A 19,754-nucleotide genomic window follows, 5' to 3' on the forward strand; every position below is an offset into this window, starting at 1 on the left:
AAGAAAACCTCGCCCAGTCGTGAAAACCAAAGATAACAACAACGAAGATGTGTAGATGTAACCAGAGAAGACAAGACACAGAGAAGTAATACGAATGATGGCACACAGCTCATTAAAAATAGGAGGCCAAATGACAGCCAACAACATCCTAAAAGAACTAGGGGAGGGTGGGGGGAGAGAAACTTTTCTATGAATTCTATGCACAACAAAAACCCTTCAAGAATAAAGGAAATAAAGGGGCGCCTGGGTGGCCCAGTCGGTTAAGCGTCCGACTTTGGCTCAGGTCATGATCTCACGGTTCCTGAGTCCGAGCCCCGCGTCGGGCTCTGTGCTGATGGCTCGGAGCCTGGAGCCTGCTTCGGATTCTGTGTCTCCCTCTCTCTCTGCACCTCCCCTGCTTGCTCGCGCTCTCTCTCTCTCAAAAATAAACATTAAAAAAACAGATGTATGCATTTATGGTCAACTGATTCTTTTTGACCAAGATACCAAAATAATTCGGTGGGTATACGAATAGCCTTTTCAACAAATTGGGCAGAAACAAATAAATATCCACATGGAAAGACGAATGAATCCTTACCTCTACACCTCACATAGAACTAACCATAGAAGCTGAAACTATAATGCAGGAAAACAGGAGAGTATTTTTGTGACCATGGAGCAGGCAAAGCACTATGGATAAAAGAAAAACAAAACAAAACAATAAATTGGACTTCATCAAAATTAAAACTTCTGCTTTTTGAAAGACACAGTTAAGAAAATAAAAGGACAACCACCAACTGGAAAATACTCACACTACACATATCTGACAAAGGACTCATATCTAAAATATATAAAGAACAGCTGTGATTCAAGAACTAAAAAGCATAAAAAGTTAAGAATAAAAAAGTCACACGGTCCAGCTTTTTAAAAAAGCAAAAGACCTGACTCGATTACCTCATGAAACAAGACACAGGAATGGCCAAGAAGCATATGACAAAATTTTCAACATCATTATCATCATAGGAAACCACAAAGTACCACATTATACCCATCAGAATGCTGATTCTGATACTGACCAATAATATACAAGAAATACAAAGAATCCTGTCATTCCTCTGGAAGAACACAATAATTTTAAGAAAGGAAAATTTATTTGGTAACTAACTCCATATAACCGCGTTTCTTAGCTCAAGGAAAAACAACCCATATACCTTTTTTTTTTAAGTTTTTATGTAAACCCCAAGGATGTGAAGAAAGGGGAACCCTCTTACACTGTTGGTGGGAATGGAAACTGGTACAGCCCGTATTATACCTCTTAAAAAAAAACAGATCCTACCCACTGCAAATGGGATTAGGCAACTCTGTCTGGTATGTGCCCGCATCCTCTGTTCCAGCCACACAGCTGGTCTGCCTGGGGTGGGTTCCCACGCAAGGTCAGTCTGAAGGCCAGGCTCAAAATGAAGAGAGGGTCTAGGTCAGTTTCCACCCTGAGGAACCCAACTGTGATACAAATCACTTCCCTTCTCCGGAGCCTACTCTTGTCCCCTCTGCTGGAATTAGCCGTTTCAAAATCAATAGTGACCTCCAACACGGCCAACGCCAGCGGTCAGTTCTCATTCTTCTTTAATACGGCTTAGCAGCAGCATGCGACACAAGTGACCTCTGGCTTCTGTTCCAAACCCGCGCCTTACTTGGCCCCCAGAACCCCGAGCTCGCTTCCACTGCCCTTCCCTCTGGCACTTCCTTTTCTCTCTCCTTTGTGGGCTCTTCCTGATCTCTGCAAGCACCAAAAGGGTCACTGGGTTCAATTCTCCAAGTCTCCTCTGTTATCATTTCCCCTCTAAGTCAGCGGTCCTCGAACGCTTTGATCTCATGACCTCTTCACACTTTTAGAAACCATTAAGGAGCTCAAAAAGCTCGTGTGTGTAGCGGCCTTATATCCATAGATAGTTACTGGGATGGAAAACTGAGAAAATCTTTAAATATTTAGTAATTCATCGAAAAGCAATGCTAAGCCCATTACATGCCAACAAAAGTAACATATTCTAGGGGCGCCTGGGTGGCGCAGTCGGCTAGGCGTCCGACTTCAGCCAGGTCACGATCTCGCGGTCTGTGAGTTCGAGCCCCGCGTCGGGCTCTGGGCTGATGGCTCAGAGCCTGGAGCCTGTTTCCGACTCTGTGACTCCCTCTCTCTCTGCCCCTCCCCCGTTCATGCTCTGTCTCTCTCTGTCCCAAAAATAAATAAACGTTGAAAAAAAAAAAATTAAAAAAAAAAAAGTAACATATTCTAATGAAAAATATATTTTCCAAAACGACAAAACATGTATTTTGGAAGAAGAGTGGCAGTGATTTGCATTCTTGAAAATCTCTTTAATATCCAGCTTAATGGAAAACGGCCGATTCCCAGGTCTGTGTCCGCATTCAGTCTGCTGTGACGTCCCACACAGCCTCTGACAAGCTCTACTGTAGGTCTTAGGATTGCTGTAAAAAGTCTGGACTCTGCAGACCCCCACACAGGCCCAAGGACCCCTTCGGGTGGCCTCATCCAAGCCCCTGGTTTTAAGTACCATCCCTCCAAGGACAACTGCCAGTGAAAAGGTAACCCCAGGGGGGACTCTCTGAGCCTTCAGGTTCAGACAGCCAACCACCCTCTCAGTATGCCCACTTCGATATCCAAAAGCTATGTACCTGAACTCATACGCACTTGCCCGCCCCCCACAACCCCAACATTTTCTTCCTGCATGTTTCCCACATCTCCGTAAATGGTAACTCGGCCTACCGGCAGCTCAGGTCAAAATCTCTGGAGAAATCCTGAATGCCTCTTTCTCCCAAATCCACACCTGACCACACCCGAATTCTGTGAGCCTTCTTCAGGAGTATCCCCAGAATCGGACCACGTCCTGCTCACCCTTCACTCCCCGCTCCCTATCCAAGCTTCCCTGGCTGGCCTGCACTCCGGCAAGAGCCTCCTAACTGGCCTCTGCGCCTCCCCCCGGGTCCCCTATGTCACGCCCTTCACACGGCAGCCAGAACGTTTGAAGCCTGAGTCCGATCACGGCGCTCCTGTGCTTAGGGCCTCAGGTACTTTCTGGCCGCACTGAGACCAAGAGTAGAGGCCCCGTGCGGTGGGGCCCGGACTCACTACCTCCCTGAACCCGCACCTCACTGCCCCCCTCGCTCACTCCTGTCCAGCCACGCCGGCCCCTTGGCTGGCACCAGTGCAGGCTCTTCTGGAGGAGGGTCTTTGCGACTGCGGTTTTTGGGCCTCAAACACACTTCCGTCAGATACGCCGGGTCTGCAGCTTGCCCCCCAGCGAGCACTGACACCCCCGCATCAAAGATGCCATCCTGACCGTCCCTCCACGTGCTTGCCCTGCTTTCTTTTCCCTCCTAAAACTCACCAATACCTGGCACACGTGACTCTTCTCCCCCTCCGGATGCAATGAGAGGAGGGACGCTGTCTGGCTCAGGGCCATAGCCCAGGACCCAGATCGGGGCCTCTGTAGGAGGCACGCAGGCCGGTCGTTAGAGCAGATGAACAGAGACGCCGGCCCAGACAGCATCAGAAACCAAGGGCGCAATTGACGAGGCAGAGGCCAGGAGGGCCACATGCAAACCAGCCCTTGGAAGGAGAAACCATAAATCTGGGGAAGCAGCACCGTGACAAAGGCTACCAGTGCAAGGAGACAGCACCTGGTGGACTGAGCCCCTCTGGAGCCAGGGCACCAAGCCATCAACCTTTACGTCTTCCCAAGAGCAGCGCTCACAATTCCCTGGAAATGCGCCAACATCTTCGGGCCACGAGCGTTTCCCCCCCCCCAACCCCCGCCCCTGCAATGGCTCTGGAACCAGTTCAGTCCCATCCTAACCCCTTACGTACTTAAATCTTAAGTAGAAAAGAACGCATGGCCAGCACAAAGGAAAGCGACTGGTCTACTCAGTCTGCATTCCAAAACCTCAGCTAACACACTAACTATCATTGGCACAAACTGGCTCCGAGAGGGAACAACACTGTGATGTTAGCAGTTACACCAAGCTAGGCTCTGTCTGCTGCTGAAATTCACTGAGCCTGACTGGAAAACCCCACAGCGAATCATTCTGGTCAGGATTCTGAGAATGAGTGCTGGGGACACTTAAGAGTCGTTAAAACCAAAGTCACGAAACAATAAACAGCACGTTGGCTGACAAGTGTGTTCTCCAAAAAGAGAAAGGAGTTTTTTCCTTCATTTCGAGCAAGAAAGAAAAGCAGCACGTAGGGACCCCTATCATGACAGCACCCCAAAACCCTGCTGGACCGTGCAGGACGTCCACAGGGGCCAGTCACTCGCTGTCCCTCCCCCAGGGCTGTGACAGGAGTGGGGAAGAGGTGCTCGGGACCAGGCAATCCCTCATCAAGCCCATGGGGTGCCTTCCTTTAAGTTCACAACCTAAAGTATCTAAAGGAGGGCCTAGAAGGTAAGGGTGACACCAAAACTTTGGTGAATGAAGGAAGCTCTTGAAAATCCCTACAGAGTCCCAGGGTTTTTATTAGTGATCTAGGACTTAGGATACAAAGGCACAGGAGGTGCCTGGGTGGCTCAGTCAGTTAAGCATCCAACCTCATCTCAGTCATGATCTCACAGTTTATGAGTTTGAGCCCCATGTCGGGCTCTGTGCTAACAGCTCGGAGCCTGGAGTCTGCTTCAGATTCTGTGTCTCCCTCTCTCTCTCCCTCTCAGAAATAAATAAACATTAAAAAAAAAAAAAAAAGGCACCCTGCAGATGATACTATGTTTAGAGAAGAGACTATCCGAAACTGTTCACAGAGTACTTTTTATATAAAGCAAACAACGTCAGAGACGACACAGGACAGCTGATTAAGGAGCTAAGGAGTAAAGCGGAAATAACAGCTATAAATCCGTGCGGTGAGACTGTTCTGGGTTATCCTACCCGACAAGGCTAAGAACTTCACACACTCTTCACAGGAAACTAAGTTTATGACAGGACAGAGTTTGGAAACAGACCCTGGATTGCAAGTGGGTGTTCGTTACGTGTTCCTTACCCCCAGCTACTCACCCCCAACCACTGGGCCCCATCGCTGAGAAAGATCACTCAGTTTTATTCCATTTCGATTCACTCATTTTGACAGAAGAGAAAAACAATGGAATGTGATAATGTCAGGAAAATAATCATGCCTTCAAATATTTTTCTTAAAGGTGGCTTTTCTGGCGGTGTGGGAGTTTGTAAGTGAATGCAGTAATAATTAAACACTTTTCCACCAAACATTTTAGAAGAAAAAGATTCTGCAAATGAGCTATTTCTTATGTAATTTTTGCTTCCACTATGGTTTCGTTCCTAAATCAATACAGGGAGAAATAAATATATACAGTCAAAACAAAGACAGCCAACACATCTCTGCAGGTGATATAAATAAATTATCAAAGGAATGGTCCAAGATTAAAAACCCCTGCATAAAAAGAGAAAAGACTTCTCCATATCAAAAAAGCTTTCTTCATTTTACTAACGGATTTCTTAAGAAGTCCCTTTAAATTTATGAACTTTCCTTGTCAACCTAAATTAATTTATTGTACAAAAAATATCATTAAGGGGCGCCTCAGTGGCTCAGTCAGTTGAGCGTCCCACTCTCGACTGCAGCTCCAGATCGTGATCCCAGGGTCATGGGATCGAGCCCCATGTTGGGCTCCGTGCGGAGCGTGGAGCCTGCTGGAGATCTTTCTCTTTCTCTCTCTCCCTTTCTCTTTCTCTCCCCTTCTCTGTCTCTCTCCTCTGCCAAATAAATAATAAATAGAAACAATAAAACATAAACAAAAATTAAAATATCGTGGATACAATTTTCAGAAATGAATTCACTGCATGAAAAATACAACAGAGAAGAACAGGAAAACTCTGAGAAAAGTCTGTGCAATCAAATTTTGAGCAAAAAATAAATAGTGAATGCTCTGTTTAAATAATTTAACAGCTTAAAAATATTTATGACGTGAGTCGCAAACCATTTTCCACCTTCGAAACTATTTCCACCAATGCCGATTCAGAGTAAACACGACAGTATTTTACAAACAAACAGCCATTTCTTTGTGACTCAATGTGAAGATCCGTTATGTGAACATGTTTTGTAAAATTAAAATTCCTAATCAGTTACTCAAAAAAACAAACAAACCCGTAACAAAGATTAATTCCTCTAAGCCCTTGAAATAACAATTTTAAAATGTATAACCATCATATGGTCTTACATAAAAGTCTATGGCTGACAAAACAGGCTATTAATGCAGCTGGCATGCTCACCATATCACATTTCTGCTTCTTTTCGTGGCAAATATGTAAAGCACACGACTAATTTTCAAGATTTCAAAATACAGAGCTGTACCGGGCAACTGTTATCCCTGCTCTGTCATCAGCACTTGAGCTTTCTACCAATTTAAATCAACTTTTTTTCCACTCAACATTTGCTTAGCACCATAACACACGTGTAAAAAATTATTCATTGGCTTAAGTCATGCCAGATACATTGGTGATTCCGGGACACTGTTATCGAACGTGGGCAAGGCAGACCGAGGCCACACACGGGAGGTCAGTAACCCAGAGAGCAGGTCCCTTTCAGCAAAACTAACCTAAGATGGGATTCTCAAAAAGAGAAAATGACAGTTCACAACAGAGTGTGTGGTCCACGCAGGGTCGGGAGCACATGTTACATATCTCTGTCAGATGGTGATGCTTCTTGCTGCCACACCTCTGTTTCGGGGAACTCCCAGAGTAGAGAGCCGACTGGATTTTCAAATCATAAAACTGACTCTGCAGGTCTACATACTGTGCATATAAAACCATAACATTTGGGGCGCCTGGCTGGCTCAGTCGGTGGAGCGTCCGACTTCGGCTCAGGTCACGATCTCGCAGTTTGTGAGTTCGGGCTCCGCGTCGGGCTCTGTGCTGACAGCTCAGAGCCTGGAGCCCGATTCAGATTCTGTGTCTCTCCATCTCTCGGCCCCTCCCCTGCTCATGCTCTGTGTCTCTCTGCCTCTCAATAATAAATAAACGTTAAAAAAAAAAAACTGTAACATTCACAATTTCTTCTTGACTGGTTTCTTGTTTATATCACCGGCACAGTCTACTACTTCCAACTATTTTCACTTACGAATAATATTCTGAATTAGAATCGAATGAAGTGTTAACACTGAGTAAACAGACCAAGGTACGTCAGAGGCTCTCAGGACGCCAGCACGTGGACCCTTGGCAGACAGCACATAACAAAAATATAACAAATAACACCCCCTTCTATCGGAGGAGTTACTCAGGAATCACAGCTCACTCAGAAGAGTAAAATTAGGGGGGCCTGGGTGGCTTAGTCGGTTAAGCATCCAAGTCTTGGTTTCGGCTCAGGTTCACGAGTTTTGAGCCCTGTGTCAGGCTCTGCGCTGACACTGCAGAGAAGTCTGCTTGGGATTCTCTCTCTCCCTCTCTCTCTCTCTGCCCCTCCCTCACTCGCTCTCTTTCTCTCTCAAAATAAATAAACTTTTTTTAAAAAAGGTAAAATTATATTACATAGTAAAACATTAGACAATTAACCAACTCAATGAACAAAAATGAATCTTCATTTCAATAAGTAATGTCTCAGAGACATCAAGGTCTATGGAACTCAGAAGCATATTACAAGGTATTACTTTCCAACTCACTGCTGACCTAATCCAACAGTGTATGGCAGACCCTCTAAAGGAGAAACTGGGATTATACCTCAATTTTTAATAATTCTTTGAGCTCTGCCCTAAATGTCTTTCCACTTTATCTATTAAAGGCACTTACTAAAACCAAAGCAACAAAAACAGATCTTTCCTTTCCGCAGAATGACACAACAGATACCTTAAACTACCCCCCTCACCGAGACAAAAATAACTAAAGAAGAAGAAGAAAATACAACATCTTTTTAAATGCACCGGTGAGGTGACAGTCAAGTAAGAGATAGTAAAAGTGGGGAATCTGGGAAATGGGAAAGTACCAAGACAAGAACCTCGGTCACCCTGACCCTCCATTCTAATCACTACATGGAACAGGGGAGGAGACAGACCCCAGGACAGCTCAGGGGGAGTTGAACAGATTCCTGCATCGCACTGGGCCTCACAGAACTATGCCCTCAGGATACAGGTCACTTCTTTTTTTTTTTTTTAATTCTTTTTACGTTTATTTATTTTTGAGAGAGAGAAAGAGACAGAGTATGAGCAGGGGAGGGGCAGGGAGAGAGGGAGACACAGAATCCTAAGCAGGCTCCAGGCTCCGAGCTGTTAGCACAGAGCCCGATGTGGGGCTCGAACCGTGAACCGCAACATCATGACCTGAGCTGAAGTCAGATGCTTAACCGACTGAGCCACCAGGAGTCCCACGGGTGACTTCTTTTTAAAGCGAGTACATTTGGGGACAGGGGTGAGGTGAGGTGGAAAATCCCACTTGAGAATTCATAACCAACAAGTAGTACTCTGTTGTTTTGAGTTCCAAATTCAAAAAACGTCGAGCAGGGAGTGTAATTGACATGTTTACGGGTACCCGGCAGAAACAAGTATAAATACTTGGATCTAGGTCTTAAAGAACTTGCACAGATAAAACTGCCAATGAACATGAGCTCACAGTCAATAGGGCACAAGCACACAAGGAAGTAAGTCACCATGAGTGAGTGCCAATGGACACAGGCGAATGAATCCCAACTGAAAAGACTTCATATACTGGAAATTCAAATACTGGAAGCCGACATAAAATAAACATATTTAATATATCTCAATAAATAAGAGAAGTTTGAAAAAGTATTTTATTTAAAAAATTTTATTTTTTATTTAAAAAATATTTATTTAAAAAATATTACCAAGTTGGGGGCACCTGGGTGACTCAGTCGGTTAAGCATCCGACTTCGGCTCAGGTCATGATCTTATGGTTCATGACTTCAAGCCCCGCATCAGGCTCTGTGCTGACAGCTCAGAGCCTGGAGCCTGCTTCGGATTCTGTGTCTCCCTCTCTCTCTGCCCCCCCTCTCCCCTACTCATGCTCTGTCTTTCTTTCTCTCTCTCTCTCAAAAAATAAACAGTAAAAAAAAATTTTTTTTAATAAAAAAATATTACCAAGTTAACTTACGAGAGGACCAAAAATAACAGTTAAAAATAAAAAAAAAAAAACACATATATTTACTGAGCACCTATGTTACTAGACGTTGCACCTTTCTCTAGGCTCTGGAGATAAAGCAGTGAGATAGAAAAAAACTAAAAAAACTAAAATAAAATAAAATTTGAAAGTATAAAAATCCCTTTCTTACAAAGAACGATCTGAACAGATTAAAAATAAACTGGGGAAAAAAATTGGTGAACCAAAAGACAAAAATGCCAAGAAACAGTCCAGAAATGGACACACAAGGACAAAGATAACAAGAATACAAAAAAGGGACACAGACCAGGAAGTGAGATTGTGTAATGTGTCTCGTGGAATTTCTTGGAAAAAATGAGGAGGAGGCATTATTCTGATAAATAATGGTAAAATTCTCCTAACTTCAATCTTCAGATTCAGAAAAATCTAAAAAATCATAATCAGGAAAAGGAAAGGAAAGAGAACTCCCCACTTGGACGTAAGCAAACCAGGACTACCAAAGACAAAACAGAATCTTTAAAGTGGCCCGAAAGAGAGAGAGCTGATCTATTTGAATTGGATGTAGAACAGCACATGGGAGTCAAGCAGGCACAAAATGAAAGGAATGAGTCTCACAGAGCAGCTTGAGCGAAGGCACAAAGGGGGCAGAACATCTGGGTGGAACCAAAGGTCTGCATTAGGCAAGAGCAGGAATGAGGCTGGAAAGATGGACTGGAGCCAGATCATTGAGGGCCTCCAATGCCAAGCCAGTGAGTCTGGCTTTTATCACAAAACAAGGGGACAGTCATCCCTAAAGGCTCTAAAGACAGGAACAGAATTATGAATGCAGCATCAGAAAAACTAAACCATCAGCTGGACCAGAGGCAGAGACACCCAGGGGAAGGCCATTTAAGAAGACCAGCCTACAGGAACAAGGACCTTACCAGAGTGGGGACAAGCTGATGAAAAGAGACAAAATAAGGCAGGCAAGGAGAGGGACACTGCAAAGGAAACAAATCAGTGAGATTCAGTGACCCATTGAACACGGGCAGCAAGAAGCCGCTTAAAGAGAGAATCAGTCCAACTCTCTGTCTTCCCCCTTGTGAGCAGTAGATTACACTTCTTCCCGGGATGGATCTGAAATTTCTTTTTATATGTTATGGGTCAGCAACTAAGCATTTTAGTTCTAGTTCCACAAACTACTTTAACAACCAAGTTACCTCAGTTTCCACCACTGAATGCTGGCCCCTTGAGAAACAGCTTAGTTCCCACAAAAAAACACAGAGGGATCTCATGTCCTCTCATGATTACTGAAGACAGTCGGTGAATATAAAAATACGGGTAGTACAAGAAGTAAATAGCCAACAAGACACAAGTCGTACATTTTAGATCCAATTCACAACAGTCTATCCTACACCAAAATTCTGTTACCCTATTTTATTTTCCTCACAGCACTTATCCGTGTCAGAAATAGTCTTGTTTATCTATCTCTGTATCACTTGTCTCCCTGAATCACCCTGACCCGCTCCCACTAGATTATACACTCCACGAGAAAAGGGATCTTGTTTGCACTACTCACCACTGTAGGCTTGTACCCGGAAGTGTGTGATACAAAGCAGAGATGCTTAACAGCTATTGGATGGATGGATGGATGGATGGATGGGTGGAGGGTGAGTGGGTGGGTAGATGGATGGATGGAGGGTGGGTGGGTGGGTGGGTAGATAATGGATGGCTATGCTGGGTAGGTGGATGGGTAGATGGGTGGATGGATGGATGGATGGATGGATGATGGGTAGGTGGATGGATGGATGGCTATGGTGGGTGGGTGGGTGGGTGGATGGATGGATGGATGGAGGGTGGGTGGGTGGGTGGGTGGGTAGATAATGGATGGCTATGGTGGGTGGGTGGGTGGATGGGTGGATGGATGGATGGATGGATGGACGATGGGTAGGTGGATGGATGGATGGCTATGGTGGGTGGGTGGGTCGGTGGATGGATGGATGGATGATGGGTGGATGGATGGATGGATGATGGGTGGGTGGATGGATGGATATACGCAGGGCTGTAGTTCTGCACAAGTCCGGGGGTACCACTCATTCACATGCAGTGGCTTGTACAGTACACAGAAAATAAATCCCTACATCATGGCAGGAAATAGCCCAGAAGCTGTGGTAGTAAGTATGTAGATAGCTCAGACCCGATTTGACTCTAATGCACCTGTTACATTTGCAAATTGGGCATAACTTACCCCTTTTTTGATAGAGATAAGCAAGAATTTTCTCTCCAGTTTTCACAAAACTAATCTCATCATTTGAATAACCAAATACGTATTCAGGTGAAGATCTTCACATATGGACATTCCTGCCTCAACCATCCTGTAATCAGTTAATATTTTTAACCATCGGCTAAGGATTCTGAGCGCCAACTGTGAATTAGACACCGTAAATTCCTTAGGTCCTCATTCTCCCCTGGTTACAAAAGTCTTTAGGGAAGTTCCTGACTTAGTCAAGTGAGCTGTGGCCCAAACGCAGCTAAAGTTACTGATTCAGGAGTGGTCAGTTCTGGGACTCATGGATATCAATCTTCAATTTAGGACAGTCCACCCAAATGTTTTAAAAGAATCTAGAAAGAGTCATGAAGATTTCACAAACTGTCAGCCTCAATGTCATGCACCACATCACTGACGGCAAGGACATCTTCCTACTATTCATATCAACCCTCCCAGAGAAAGCAGTCTCCTACGCCCCTAAGAAGTTACAATTACCACGATCTGCTGAACCCATCGCTAAAGATTCATTCTACTGCCAGTGCTTGTAAGACTACTACCCCTTCATCTCTGCTGACCTTAGAACTTCCTCTGAGACACGTCTACAGAAACCGCTAGCTCGGTCTATGGGAATTCCCACTGGAGGGATTATGTTAAGTACCAAACCCAAGAAGCACAGTGTCACTACAAGGGAAATGTGAACATCGATTCACTATGTGAACATCGATTTTCCTTCTATTTTCCAACCTCTCATAAGTTCTATAGGCCACAGTGACCCTCAGTCTTTACTTCCTTGAGCAGCAGAATCCTTTCTCTAAACAAAACCTTGTGGAGGTTCAGGGATGAAACATACGGAAGCCGAGCTGTTGGTTGATGGGACAATCAGGAGGTCGAAGGCCCTGTCCTCCCGCAGCCCTACCCCCGCCCCCAGGCACACCGGAATCCCAAGGGCAGTAAGGAACCATGTCTGGAAAGCACTGGCCTGGTTGAGACGATGATGGCGATGGTGATAATCTCGGAACGATGTCTATACGAGAACCATAAGGAACAGTACATTATGGTCCCCGCTTCCCAGAAGCCTGTTCCTGGCAGGGTACTTCCATTACACGGTCACCCATCCCAGCTGGAGGACTCCCGTTCCCCACAGAACACAGAACTCCGGTTCACAAGCCATGCCAGCACCGCACTGTGAATGTCTCTCCAGGAAACTGGAAAAGCAGCATCACTGAGGATGCCTGCGGCTTCCTCAGGTCAGTGCAGCTGTCTGCCCTAGGGTGTAACCTATATGAAAGAGCCCAAAACAGAGGGGGGATGTGCTCAATTAGTGCACGAAGCATCAAATAAAGTAAGCAACTGGTAGGGCGAGATATCTGCAAATCAGAAGTTGAACAGTTTCGTGTAAGTACGGAAAAACCAGTTACTTGTCAAAGGTGGGTCACCTCAGTGCACAAAAAAAGTAGGCTGCAAAGCGTCCGGGTCAGAAGAGAATTCCCAGTGTTCCCTTCATGCATGGCATTTGTACTGGGAAATCTACAAGTTGTGTTCATTGCACAATGTGGCAGCAGATGTCATCTGGGTCTTCTCATCCCCGAGTCCTTTTTTTTTTTTTTAATGTTTATTTATTTTTGAGAGAAAAGAGAGACAGAGCTTGAGAGAGGGGCGGGACAGAGAGAAAGAGGAAGACACGGAATCCAAAGCAGGCCCCAGGCGCCGAGCTGTCAGCACAGAGCCCGATGTGGGGCTCGAACCCACGAACTGCGAGATCATGACCCTCAGCTGAAGCTGGACGCTCAACCGACTGAGCCACCCAGGCGCCCCTCATCCCCTAGACTTAACCATCATTAGTTATTTTACAGGACGCAGGAAAGCTTTTGGCAATTATGTTTATTTTAATACTCTCCCATCACCGTGGCCTGATTTGGAGAGGTACTAACTGAACTGAAAAAGGATTAGGTCTATCAAGTAACAGGATGGGATCACTTCTGGTATTACCCACACAGAGCACTTTTCAGCCCCTTTTAAGCATGTTGCAAAAGAAAATTTTAAACCATGGGGAAAACACTGAAGCCATAAATAAAAATGGATCCATAACACTATCGTTCTAATTCTGTTCTTTTTAATAAATCTACTCACTCCTAGGACTAAAATCTGGAAGCATCGAAATATCATCTCTTGGTGCCTACCTCTGCGTGGTGGTTTGAATTTTGTTATTTGAGCTTATCGATATAGTACCAGGGGAAAAATACATTTAGAAACAAAAAGGAATTTCACTTATAGTGACACTGACACCGCATACCTGAAATTTCGAGGTGTGCATATTTTGTAGGTTTTGAGATTCCTATAAAACGTGGCCCTTACCTGTGTGCTTGTGTGGCCCAAGTACTTCAGAAGCAGCTGCGCAGGGGAGAGGAACCGGTTGCCACCGCAGCACAGAAGGCCTGTGGGAAACACGTGCGGCCAGAGCACGTGTGACACATGTGCCCAATTCTCGAGGGCCAGGCGGTCCCGGAAAACCACATGACCCAGTCTCACCAGGGACGCACCAGCCCCATCGAGAAGGCTTCGCCACTGTGGCGATGAGGCTTATTTAACTGTTTGTTAGAAGACTGCCTTTGATGCAAAGCATAAAGAAGTTCCTGGACGCATCCGCAGTCTAAACGTCACCGTTGTGTGTAATCAGCCAGGATGGGTAATTGTCAAAATCACAGTCTGTGAAATCAGACCTGTATGGAGTTGGGAGTGAGGGCTCCACCAGTCTCTGATGGGAGGGGCGGGTAGGTTTCACAAGGTCACTGCCTGGGCTGGTTCGCCTCTCAAAGAAGGTAGACCACACCCACCTCCCAGCCACCTCCCAGGCTTTTAGTGAAGATTTTAAGTATGGGTCGGGGGCACCTGGGTGGCTCAGTCGGTGAAGTGACAGCCCAGGTCACGGTCTCACGGTTCATGGGTTCAAGCCCTGCGTCGGGTTCCAACACAGTGTGGAGCCTGCCTGGGATTCTCTCTCTCTCTGCCCCTTCCCCGCTCACGTGCACGCACTCTCTCAAATAAATAAAAAAAATAAAATAAAATAAAACATTTATGGGTCTATACAGCATCTACTAATCAAATTAAAAATACTTCAGAAGCCCAAATACACAGATTTTCAAATCATGTAGCCCACTATTGAAAAAAAAAAAAAACCCACGTAGATTCCATTTATTCTTAAACAGACTCAAACTTAAGACTCACATCCTTCAGGACAACGTCCCAGCTGTACACACTGATGTGACCACTCGGCCAACACTGAGCACCTGAACAGACGGTCTACATTTCAAAGGATTTGGGTTGCAGAACAGCCTCTGTGAACTACAAGCCAGGACTTCTGGCAGAACAGCATCTCTCTCCTGTGTCATCTTCCCTAACTGTGTACCGGAAGGGTCCAGGTGACGGTGACACGATGCCACAGACACAACAGGGCTGCGTCAGGACGATGAAAGTCCACTCCCACCTGCTCTACTGGCCTCACGGTCAACTCTGAACTGACCTGTGAAGGCGTGAGAGCCTATGTTTCGAAAGGGACATGTTTAATAACGTCTCATACCAGGAATACATCCTCAAAAAAATTATGAAACAGTAACCGTTGAAAAACGTTAAACCTCACTCTGCTCCTTACATGTCGCAAACATAACCATAAACCAAGTAAGCGTGCCATGCGTTGGGAACAAGTGCCAAACGATGGTGGACAAAGGAGAGCGGACGATTTCCACAAGCATCAGGCTATTTGTCAAATCCTGGCTCAAGAAGGGGGATGGCATGGTACACTGTCTCCGCGTCGTGGAGTAACAGACAGACAGACAGACCTACTGCCAAATGCGGTTTCTGCCAGGTACGCGGTGGGAAACAGCCGGCCAGTTACTGAACCACTTGGAACCTCCGTATCCTCATCTGGGAAATGGGACTTGTTTAATATTCCCAGGACAGTGTGAGGACCAAAGATGTAAAATACCTGGCCCAGGCACGTCTACTGTGTTCTACGTTGGTAGATTAAAAGAAAACCAAGGGTTGCTGGGGTGGCTCAGCCGGCTGAGCATTCGCCTCTCAATCTTGGCTCAGGTCACCGTCTCACAGTTTGTGAGATCGAGCCCCACGGTGGGCTTTGCGCTGACAGTACCCAAAATAAAAACAAAATATTTCCACTACCGAAAATAAAAACAGAAACAAAGATCCCTGAAGGATCAAAGTGACACATGACGTGACTTGGGCTATTCCACGATAAAAGAGCGAGTGCGTCAAAAGCCACACAGCCACTGAAGGTCACAGGATATGAAATAATGGGTGACCCTGACCTTGACTATAAACATTACTGAAGAGATAAGAATTAAAGGCAACAAGCAAGGAAATAAGGTAACCACTTCACAACATAACTGTGGGGGAGGAGGGTGTCAAAGCAGGTCAAAGTTCATGACCAACAGGGCATCAGTCAACTTGATGCAGCCACTACCCAATCAGATACAGCCTTGATGTCCTTCAGGGTAAGAGTAAAGCCAGTAAGGAAGAGCTGGTCCAAAGGACACTGAGCTTTGAAACTGGCTTCCGCATTCCCACAATAAAAGGCAGGGAGGTCTCTGGCCAGAAATGTGTTATCACTCCCATCTACCCGGAGTTGCATGTTGCCTTTATGGTCTTTCTTGTTCTTCGGGCAACAGGAAGGGCCCCAGTCAGAGCTGCTCAAGGAGGAGATCAGAGCAACATCCCCCTACTCAGTTAAGTTGCATTTGAGGCCAGAGGTGAGTGAGGCCCTGCCCTAAGAACAGCCTCCCTTCCAGAGACCAAGCAGAGCAGGCCGGACCCCAATTCTGGCTGTGACGTACCTCCAACTGCTGCTGTTCTGCAGCTACTGACAGGCTCCTTTGCAGTTACTCTCGGGTAGGCTTCCTCGGGCAGGGCCTTGTCTCTTCTTTCAGAACTCACCCAACCAGACGCTTTCGTGCAACCCCCAAAATCTCAGTGATGTACCTAGAATCAAGGAGCAACTTAAGCTTAACCACTTTGAAAATGGAACCATAAGACTCTCGAGCTGAAAGACACCTTACAAATCCAGTTTATGTCACTGTCAGTAAAAACATTAGTATTAGATCGGAAACAAAAAATTCACAACTGACCTTCCCTAAACTCCTACCCTCTTCTTTCTCTTTTTTTAAAGCTTTTTTGTGCGTGCCATGAATATATATTATATTAAATCCCATCTTTTGGTTTTTTTTTAGTTTATTTATTTATTTGGGGGAGAGGGGCAGAGAGAGAGGGAGAAAGAGGATCCCAAGCAGGCTCTGTGCTGTCAGTGCAGAGCCTGATGTGGGGCTCGAACTCACGAACCACGAGATCATGACCCGAGCCGAAATCAAGAGTCAGACGCTTAACCAACTGAGCCACTCAGGCGCCACACTCCCCCCCCAACCATCTTTTCTTAATTGAAAACTAAACTCTGCAACTCTTTATGTCGTACACGCATCTCTCCTTTTATATATTTATCTACATTCTTTAATTGTCAACAAATAACTGATTTTCACAAATTAACTGCAGCAGCTTCGGGATGAAAACAAAGGGTAACTACTAAGTTACCCTCTACAGGTAGATTAAAAGGGGGCTCATTGCTCTGAGGCCAAAACATGACTCTCATAAATGCCCCCTCTTCTGGTTACACATGTGTAGCGGGGCTTTTGCATAACCAGGAAGCTGGAGATGTTTTGCATCTGACAAAGGACAAAGAGCATTCTTCATTCGGTCCCTCATTTACAGCCATTTGCACTTCCCCGTGAAAGGACGTGCAATCCAATGGCAGTCAGCAACACATCATCTTATTGTAATCGTATTTAATTTAATCAGTGGCATTCTATTTTTTTCTCTCTAAAACAATCTATTAAAAGTGGGTCCTCAACCCTTTGCAGGATCACATGAGCCCTGCATCACTGACCAGCTAATGAAAGCGAAGCCTATTCTAATACCAGTCAAATTTTCAAAAAGACCTTAAACTTTTTGAAGCCCATCCCTGGACCCGAGGATAAAAATCCGAGGACCATGCAGCAAGCAGGGTAGCTGAAATCTTGAACTTCTCAACAGAATTAACTATGTGAGCAAACAGTTGCTGGAACAAAAGAAACCACTCTTAACAGCCCTGAGAACCTACTCACAGCAGGCAGTGCCCAGTCTAACCTCTCTTTATCCCGTCACGAAATAGTAAGAAATAGTGCTACACCTGTAAATAACCAAATGCGGATGCCTGCTGGGTTATGATGGCTTAAGTTCCGGTGTTTTTCACTTTACCGTGGTGCCAAAGCAATACACGTTCAGTAGAAACCATACTTTGAATTCTGCCCTCTGCCTGGTCTAGTGATGTGCGGTAGAATGCTCTTTCCGGTGCCAAGGTGGCATCGAGCCTCGGTGCCCAGGCAGCCACAAGCTGCGAGGGGAACTTACAACCATTCTGTACCCACACAACCCTTCTGCTGTTCAATTTCAGTTCGACACTGAATAACTTACACGAGTTATTCAACACGTTCTTATAAAATAGGCTTTGTGCTAGAGGATTCTTCCCAGTTGTAGGCACACACGAGTGTTTTAAATAAGCACATTCAAGGCGGGCTGGACGAAGCTATGTTCAGTATGTTAGGCGTATCAAATGCATTTTTGACTTAACGATATTTTCAACTTACAATGGGTTTATCGTGATGCAACCCCCCTGTAAGTCGAGGAACGTGTATACGGTCACAAAGAAAGGTGCTGTCACAAACTAACTAGAAAAACAAATAAAAATTAGGCTTGCCATTACCTCGGCTTACAGGTGTTCAATGGATGCATCCGAGTAAAATACATTTACATTAAAGAACATCGTCTCCTGATCATACCAACATATGGTGTATACACCTAAGAATAAATCAAGGATTTTCGCCCCATAAGAAAACTATACCTCAGGAAATGGTATCATCTTACATTCGAGACCTCACGTTATGAACAAAAATCTGTTTATTCTGAATTTAAAAACGTTTGGGAAGATTATTTCAATTAATGCTAGCCTTAGACATTTTAACAAAAAGGAAACAAAGGAGAGTAGATTGAACCTTTTTTTTTTCTTTTTTTTGGAGGTATAACCTAACAATAGCATTTATGAGATAACATTTTTTAAAAGTCTTTTAAATATCATTTTAAAAATCAATCTGGATTTGGGGAGTGATAGATGGCCAAGGGAATAGGGCCGTTTATCTCTGCTTCCCTCTAAATCCCCATTAAAATTACAGTAACGAGAGAAAAAAAAGAGAAAAATCCCGAAGGACAACGAGAACAGAAAAGAATATTGGAGCGGACAAGAGATGTGACTGCTGAGCAGAGCAGAGCAGGAAGCTCACTGCCCGGGCAGGAAACAAAAGCCCGCTGACCGCTCCCGAGAGGCTCAGCAACGAGGGCGGTGGTTCCTGGGCAGGAGAGGGGAAGGGGTTAAAATGAGGGGCAGGGGAGAAGTCTGCATCAGGAGTAGTTAGACCCTTGCCGGACACCATGAATATGGATTCAAGGCCTACACGTAAGACCCGACACAATAAAACTCCTAGAAGAAAGCACCGGGGGGACGCTTCAGGACACTGGATTTGGCAACGATTAACTGTGTAGGACACCAAAAAGTGCAGGCAACAAAAGCAAAAATAGACAAATGGGACAACGTGAAACCTAAAAACGCTGCCTGGCAAAGGAAACAATCAGGAAAAAGGCAGCCAATGAAAAGGAAGAAAATTATTTTCAAACTACGTATACTATAATGGGGTTAGTACACAGAGTATATTAAGAATTCCTACAAGTTAACCCCCAAAACAAATAACCCAATTAAAAAAAAAAACAAAAAACAGGCCAAGAACTTGAACAGACATTTCTCCCGAAAAGATACAGAGATGGTGAACAAGAGTATAAAAGGATGCTCGGCATCGCTCAGCATCAGGGAGATGAAAACGAACACCCCCTGAGCTACCATCACACAGATGGCTGTCAGAATGGCTAAACCAACAACACGAGAAACAACAGGTGTTGGCGAGGATGTGCAGAGAAAGGAACCCTGTGCACTGTTGGTGGGAGTGCAAACCGACGCAGCCACCGTGGAAAGAGTACGGGAGTTCCTCAAAAAATTAAAAACACAACTACCGTATGATCCAGTAATTGCACTACCGGGTATCTGCCCCCCAAATACAAAAACACTAGGTGGAAAGGATACATGCACTGCTATGTTTACAGCAGCATTATTTACAAGAGCCAAACTATGGAAGCAGCCCAAGTGTCCACTGACGGATGAATGGATAAAGAAGATATGGGGTGTATGTGTGTGTGTGTGTGTGTGTGTGTGTGTGTGTGTGTGTGAGATTGAATATTATTTAGCCGTGAAAAAGAATGCAATCTTGCC

The 19,754-nt window shown here is 45.1% G+C and overlaps 1 protein-coding gene across 5 annotated transcripts in view; it reads right to left on the reverse strand.

Annotated features, from left to right (window-relative positions):
* The window catches only part of SGMS1 (sphingomyelin synthase 1), a 287,713-nt gene that overhangs the window by 129,868 nt on the left and 138,091 nt on the right, over positions 1–19,754 (reverse strand). For all 5 annotated transcript variants that reach the window (XM_047088742.1, XM_047088747.1, XM_047088743.1 and 2 more), the window contains one exon: positions 16,189–16,333. The gene's annotated coding sequence lies outside the window, so the exon portion shown is untranslated. The remainder of the gene's footprint in view (positions 1–16,188; positions 16,334–19,754) is intronic.

Source organism: Lynx rufus, unplaced genomic scaffold (assembly GCF_022079265.1).
Source record: "Lynx rufus isolate CCGP_SWC_20201006 ecotype Redwood Valley unplaced genomic scaffold, mLynRuf1.p SCAF_25, whole genome shotgun sequence".
NCBI lineage: Eukaryota > Metazoa > Chordata > Mammalia > Carnivora > Felidae > Lynx > Lynx rufus.